This window comes from Scylla paramamosain, unplaced genomic scaffold (genome assembly GCF_035594125.1).
Source record: "Scylla paramamosain isolate STU-SP2022 unplaced genomic scaffold, ASM3559412v1 Contig14, whole genome shotgun sequence".
NCBI lineage: Eukaryota > Metazoa > Arthropoda > Malacostraca > Decapoda > Portunidae > Scylla > Scylla paramamosain.
In genome coordinates, this window is record NW_026973679.1 from 1,035,001 (window position 1) to 1,042,500 (window position 7,500).

General features: G+C 48.4%; 1 protein-coding gene and 1 long non-coding RNA gene across 5 annotated transcripts in view; one reads left to right on the plus strand and one right to left on the minus strand.

The window, feature by feature from the left end:
* LOC135097198 (uncharacterized) overlaps window positions 1-6,398 on the plus strand; it is a 36,714-nt gene extending 30,316 nt beyond the window's left edge. For both annotated transcript variants that reach the window (XM_063998972.1, XM_063998975.1), the window contains 2 exons: window positions 4,165-4,241; window positions 5,475-6,398. The gene's annotated coding sequence lies outside the window, so the exon portion shown is untranslated. The remainder of the gene's footprint in view (window positions 1-4,164; window positions 4,242-5,474) is intronic.
* Window positions 1-7,500, minus strand: part of LOC135097200 (uncharacterized) — a 54,384-nt gene that overhangs the window by 3,868 nt on the left and 43,016 nt on the right. For 2 of the 3 annotated variants that reach the window (XR_010265456.1, XR_010265455.1), the window contains one exon: window positions 6,327-6,944. This is a non-coding gene — a long non-coding RNA (uncharacterized LOC135097200). Of the gene's footprint in view, window positions 1-6,326; window positions 6,945-7,500 lie in introns of those variants that run through there. The other variant, XR_010265457.1, reaches the window with a different exon arrangement.

Consider the following 7,500-nt stretch of genomic DNA (forward strand, 5'->3'; position numbering starts at 1 on the left):
TGCTCCACCAGTCCGAGCTGCCTGTTCAGCTCAGTGACGGCACGCTGACTGTCGAGGCGGCAGTAGGAGCGGGAGAGTGTGCAGTCGTCGGCGTATGCTGCCACAGATGACAGCTGCCGGAGGAGGTCGTCGATGTATATGTTCCATAGGACTGGGCCCAAGACGGAGCCTTGTGGAACTGAGGCCCGGACAGGTGAAGGTCTTGATGACTGCCCGTTGACTACTACCTGAAGGGTCCTACCCTGGAGGTAATCTTCTAGCAGCATTAACAGGTCACCTTGGACACCCTTGGCGCGAAGCTTTTCAATGAGCCCCGCGTGCCAGACCCTGTCAAAAGCCCCAGCAATGTCCAGGGCCACCACAAGGGTGTCCAGGCCTTCTTCCAGGGCGTCTTGCCAGTCCTTGGAGAGGATGAGGAGGAGGTCTGCGGTGGATCTGCCAGGCCTGAAGCCAAACTGCTTGTCTGAGAGGAGGTGGTTCTCGCTCAGGTGTTGGCAGATGGCAGCAGCCACTATTTGCTCCAGCAACTTGCCCACCACTGAGAGCAGGGAAATGGGTCTGTAGTTGTTGGGCTCAGACCTTGAGTTTTTCTTATGGACTGGGACCACACGCGCTTCCTTCCATACTGAGGGCCACTTCTTCTCCCTCAGGCAAGATGTGAAGACGGTGGTGAGAGGAGCTGACAGCTCTTTAGCGCATTGCTTGAGGAGCCGTGGGCTGACGTCATCCGGGCCTGTGGCTTTACCCACATCCACCGCACCGAGTAACCGCTCAACCTGCTCTGCCGTCACCAAGACAGTGGTGACAGTGCAATCAGTTTCCGGGGCCAGCTGTGGTACAGGTCGTGCCGAGTCGTCAACCCTCATCTTGTTGGCGAAAAGCTCGGCGAGGAGTGTGGCCTTGTCTGCACTGCTCGTGGCGGTGGATCCGTCAGGTCTGGTGAGTGGAGGAAGAGTCTCGCGGTGACATGCTCCTTGCTGCTCCTTCACCAGATTCCACCAGGTCTTGTTGCCAACACCTGGGCCACTGAGCTTTCGCCTTCTGTCCTCCCTTAGCTGATTCCTCGCCCATCTGCAGATAGACGTCATCCTCCTACACGCTTCCCGGTGCAGCGTCTTGTTCCTGCGTGACGGGTGTCGCTTGTACCTCACCCAGGCAGCATGCTTGGCCTCGGCAGATGCTCTGCAGCGAAAACCAAACCAGGCGGGATCACCAGGCCTGGAGAGATATACTCGGCAGGGCACATGCTGCTGTTGGAGGGCAAGGAGCCTGGTGGTGAGGGTGCGTGCCTTGGTCTCAGCATCTCCCATTAGGAGGGACTCCCAGTCCGTGTTCTCCATGTCCTGCTTCATGGATGGCCAGTCCGCCCTGTTCCAAAGCCAGACGGTGCGTGGGATAGCGTCTTCCCTCGCCGTTTGCAGCTCGACCTGAGACAGCACAGCAAAGTGGTCTGAGCTGCCCACTGGTCCTAGCTGCTGGCAGCTGATGCTGGCTTCGGGTAGGTCTGTCACCACAGGATCCAGCAGTCCTCCCCGCTCGTGTGTAGGGAAGGTGACATGGTTGGTTAGGGCCTGAACAGTCAGGAGATTACTGAAGGCATCCTGCTCCATGTGGAAGTTCAGGTCCCCCACTATCATCACATGGGAACACTTGTGACGCTGGAGCAGGGTGTCGAGTTCCTCCGTCAGGAAGTCTAGCGGGGCTCATCCTTGTCTCGGGGGCGGTACATGACACAGAGGAGAAGCCCACTGTTGTCTGCAAGTACCACCCTGAAGAACAGTGCCTCCATCAGGTGTGGCACGGCTATCTCAAGTTCCTGTGTTTGGAGGCTGTCCTTAAAACAGGCAGCGACCCCTCCGCCTGCTCTATTTTTTCGGTCCATCCTCACCCACAGGGAGTAGCCTGATATTTTGCCGAACGTCGGCTCCACCTCGTCACTCAGTCACGTTTCTGTTACTGCGACAATGTCAGCACTATGTCTCAGCACGAAATTGTGACTAAGGTCACCTACATTGGTGCGGAGTCCTCTCACGTTGGCGGAGACCACGGTCAGGTGACAGCTGGGGCGTCTGTTCCCTTGCCTCCTCGCGTTGGCTTGGGAATGAGGTGTGGTGGTGAGGCGAGACGCATTAGTGTCTGCCCTGCCACGAGGAGAGATTCCAGCTGGGGTAGTGACCGGGCTGTGGCTCTCTCTCTCTCTCTCTCTCTCTCTCTCTCTCTCTCTCTCTCTCTCTCTCTCTCTCTCTCTCTCTCTCTCTCTCTCTCTCTCTCTCTCTCTCTCTCTCTGTCTGTCTGTCTGTCTGTCTGTCTGTCTGTCTGTCTGTCTGTCTGTCTGTCTGTCTGTCTCTCTCTCTCTCTCTCTCTCTCTCTCTCTCTCTCTCTCTCTCTCTCTCTCTCTCTCTCTCTCTGTCTGTCTGTCTGTCTGTCTGTCTGTCTGTCTGTCTGTCTCTCTCTCTCTCTCTCTCTCTCTCTTTCTCTCTCTCTCTCTCTCTCTCTCTCTCTCTCTCTCTCTCTCTCTCTCTCTCTCTCTCTCTCTCTCTCTCTGTCTGTCTGTCTGTCTGTCTGTCTGTCTGTCTGTCTGTCTGTCTGTCTGTCTGTCTGCCTGCCTGCCTGCCTGCCTGCCTGCCTGCCTGCCTGCCTGCCTGCCTGCCTGCCTGCCTGCCTGCCTGCCTGCCTGCCTGCCTGCCTGCCCCCCCCTCTCTCTCTCTCTCTCTCTCTCTCTCTCTCTCTACTCATCTCTCTCTCTCTCTCTCTCTCTCTCTCTCTCTCTCTCTCTCTCTCTCTCTCTCTCTCTCTCTCTCTCTGAAGTGTGGATGGTATATCAGCACAGGGAGCAAAAAACCAAGGAGCCACTGAGGCTGTCACTTTGAAGAAGGTCATTGTTGTTGCATCCAGCTTCCCAGCCTGACTGCCTAGACAGCTCCTGCAGGTTGCTGAAGGGCAGAGTCACAGACCTGCTCCACTGCCAGGTGTGAGACCAGTGTGGGCAGAGTATGATGTGTACACAATGAGGGACACACCACAGCCAACCCTGGTAGGTGACCCATGCTTGCACTGCTGATTGGGTAGGTGTTGGAGCCTGCAGGAGGAGGGGGAAGGAGGAGGGGAAGGATGCTATAAAAAAGCAATTTTAAAACCTGGGGAAAATGTAGGCAAAAAGCAATTTAAATCTTTGAAAGGGACAAAAGTAGATAATTTTAAAATTCAAGTGTTTGAAAAAGACCATTTTAAAATGTTTCAGAGATAAAAATGCAATTTAAAAATTTTCTCACCATTTCTGAAAGATTTAAACATTATATCTTACTAAGAAAACTGTTGATACCTTCATCATGAGAACTACTGATAACAAAATTAAATACATTACTTATGATATCCATAACAGTTGTATCAACACCACTTGCTTGTATTGCTCATGCCAGAACCAATTGAAGTTAATATCAACACAATTATGGGAATACATCAGATGTCATGTGAAGTTTACCAATTTTAAATCTATCCTTTAATGATTGTCTTCCTGTATTCCCATCTTACCAAACATTAAACACCACTACACTTGTATTCATCTAACAGTTTCACCCATATACACATGTACACCCATCAAAAAAAATGTTTGTCACCTTTATGGTGTGTTACAGTATGACACATCACACAATGATTTCTGGTATAACTCATGCAGTATGGTGCAAAGTTGGTAACCCTGCTGTGCCAAGTTGCTAGTTACTGGGGAATTTTGTGACTGGCATAATATATGATCCTGGTATGATGTGGAAAATGCACTCCATGAACCATTATTTGCTCTACAGAATGAACTACACTAAAGTGATAATAGTATGAGATGTTTACAAGGGAGACGAATGGAGAGGGGGGGGGGGGACCAGGAAGACATACCAACCTCCACAAGTCATCACGGCTGCTGTGCCAGTGGTTTGTTGCGGGTCAATTTCAGAACCTAGAGTAACAAAAAATATTTTGATCAGGTGTACTAGCTAACTAACCGGACACTAAACATTGCTATCCTGCAGCTAACCAGTCCTTGCATTCAACTAACAGTCTCACCCTTTCAGGTCCTCACCTTGCTGTAGGAGACCTGATAACATGTACCAGCCATTTTACCAAACACTAAACACTACCACCATTGAACTGACCAGTCCCACACCCCAACAGGTCCTCACTTTGCTGTAGGAGAGCTGACAACACGTACCAGCCAGCAACTCCCATGCTGACGGGCTTCTCCCCCATGGGTATGTAGCACCTCTGGAGTTGCTCAGCAAAGAAGAGGATGCTAGCCAAACCTATCATGTTAGTCAGGATGCACCAGTGACAGAGCTGTGTCCATTGGGGGTTGTGTAGGCTAGTAGCATCTTGTCAAGATCCTCATAGGTGGCCACAAACAGGTTTATAGCTATGAGAGGAGGACTTGCCTTGTGAACATCCCATTGGGGTGAGTGTTTAATCTGATTTTGTGTTACTTTGTTTTGTGGGGAGTGAGTGTTAATGTGATTTTTTGTTAAGTGAATGCTGTGCCTGGGCTCCTGAGGTGTAGTGTGGTGTGGTGGGCCATAAGACTGTCCCTTTCCACTAGGGCCTGACAGGTATTAAGAGTGTGAAGGATGTGTGTGTGGTGCCTTGTTTGGGCCATCTTGTGTGTGATTGCCAGCCTGATATATACAGAAAAATAAGTTATTAGTGGAGCTGAGAGTGTGAATGTGTGGTGGTTTGTCTGGGGGTGTCCTGTGGGGGATTGTTTGGCCTGGTATGTAAATACATTATTATTTGGGTTAACTGTGAATGTTGTATGTGTGAATATATGGTGCATTGTCTGGGCCATCCTGTATGGGGTTGCCAATGTGGTATATAGATATATCAATCAAATTATTTGACATTTCATATTGTAAACATTTTGCTGATCCAAGTTAATCTGTTAAGGGAGTGCTTTGTTCACTATCCTTAAATCATTATTTGATCATCACTTGTGTATATATATAGGCTGGGTGTAGGTAACAACTTTCAGCCTCTCTTCAGTGATGGACAATTACAAAGGATACAGTGAGGTCAGCTTCCCCTGACTGCAAAGCTCCTACCATGCCCGTCCACTCATTGTTTGAGCTGTCCTTCAGTTTCCCTCTAGTACCTTCAGACTGTACAAGTCTCTCTCTCCTCTCGTCTCCTCTCCTCTCCTCTCCTCTCTCTCTCTCTCGCTCTCTCTCCTCTCTCTCTCTCTTCCTCTCCTCTCTCTCTACTCCTCTCCTCCTCTCTCTCTCTCCTCTCTCTCTCCTCTCTCTTCTCCTCTCTCTCCTCTCTCTCTCTTCTCTCTCCTCTCTCCCTCTCTCTCCCCCTCCTCTCTCTCTTCTCTCTCTCTCCTCTCTCTCTCTCTCTCTTCTATATCTGCATGTTTATCTCCTCCTTCATGCATCACCAAATACCACCAACTGTTCTATGTATCCTTGCATCTAAGATTTGTCCTAATTTTGCAGGAAGCCCACCCCAGCAGCCCAGCCTCCCCTGACAGCTGTCATCATCTGCTGCCTTGCCTGGGAGGACCATAGACACAGCTTGTCTCTGATGTCTTCCCCACAATGCCTTGTCTTTGTTGGCGTCAGTGCAATTTGTTTGTCTTCAGTTTAAATAGTATTGTATATACTATCTTGTCTTCACCATCTTGAAATGTGAAGGATGTTCTTGACAAACAAACAAGGTAGTATTGTATAATTATTACTTTAAATATTGTCTTAAATTATCTTGAAATTTGTAAAAAAAAAAAATGTGTAAAAAGAAAGCAAATACAGATGATTATCCCTGTAGTGAAGGAGGAAGGACTCAATGTCCCTGTAGTGAAGGAGGAAGGACTCAATGTCCCTGTAGTGAAGGAGGAAGGACTCAATATCCCTGTAGTGAAGGAGGAAGGACTCAATATCCCTGTAGTGAAGGAGGAAGGACTCAATATCCCTGTAGTGAAGGAGGAAGGACTCAATATCCCTGTAGTGAAGGAGGAAGGACTCAATATCCCTGTAGTGAAGGAGGAAGGACTCAATATCCCTGTAGTGAAGGAGGAAGGACTCAATTTTTTTTTAAGTTCAAGGTGTGATTTGCACATAGAGGCTCCTGGATTTCCCTGTAGAGTGACCCTCCCTGAATGCAGGGAGGGACAGTGCCTCTATGTACAAATCGCACCTTAAACTTAGTATTTTGTAGTGAAGCCTTAAACTTAGTATTTTGTAGTGAAGGAGGGAGGAAGGACTCCTTTCTGAGTCCTTCCTCCTTCACTACAGGGATATTGATCTCTATAAATATTTTTTTACAAAGCTAGCTAACAATTATAAGACAGATTACATTGAGTCATAATTATTAAGCAAATTTAATTTTTTTTTCACAATACAATTATTAAATTTGACAAATTACAGTGAGTTTTATTTTTCATCAAGTAATTTCTTTGTTCATACACATCTTTCCATGATGAAGAAGGGTGGACAGTGAATTGGTGCTCCTGAGCCTCAGGACAGCAACACCACTTTCTTGCCGGGTTCACGTATGGCTTTGGTTCACCCACGGCTCCATCTTCTGCAATGTTTAGCAACTGACAGGCAGGGTTCAGACAGAGCTGGGTTCTCTTCAACTGTGATGACGGAAGGCCCAATTCAGTCAGAGCACTTCACTTCAGGACGGATTTGACAGGCAGCGGAGTTCATCCTCCAATTTTACCAGGATTCCACAAAGATGACAGCCCCCAGGTTCATCTTCCACTTCATCTCTTCTTCAGAACCTCTTAAAGCTTCTAATTCCTGCCAGCCCACTCTCCACTCCTCAGCACTGATCACCTGGTCCCTCCTGGCTTGACTGGACTGGTGGGCTTCAGTACAAATCAGCTGTCAATGCAAGAGTGAGATGGCAGCCTAAACTTTCTTGCATCAAGGCAGCAGGCAGTCCTTCACTCTTCTGTGTCAATCCTGGAAGGAAATCAGTTCTTAGTGATACACTCTAGAGAACCATCAACAGATTCTATACATGATGAGTAAAGCAGTATTACATGTAGTCGTACTATATTTCCTAATATCAAAGACACCACCTATTTATCTCTATACCTGGCTGGCAATCCACACAGGGTAGTCCAGACAAAGCACCACACACACACACATTTACACTCTTAGTCCTGTCACCCCCTCCCAGTGGAAAGGAACAGTTATGGATCACCCTACTAAACCCCAATATAATCTAAACTGGAAACTTCACATCTCATCTCATTTGCTAAAACAGCTTCTACGAAGTTAGGCATTCTGAAACATCTCTTCCAGTTTTTCTCACCATCCCCCAGCTGCTAACTCTGTACAAGGGCCTTATCCATCCATGTGTGGAGTATGCTCCACGTGCCTGGGGCGGTTCCACTCGTACTGCTCTTCTAGACAGGGTGGAATTAAAAGCTTTTTGTCTCATCAACTCCTCTCCTCTAACTGACTGTCTTCAGCCTCTCTCTCATCACCACAATGTTGCATCTCTAGCTGTCTT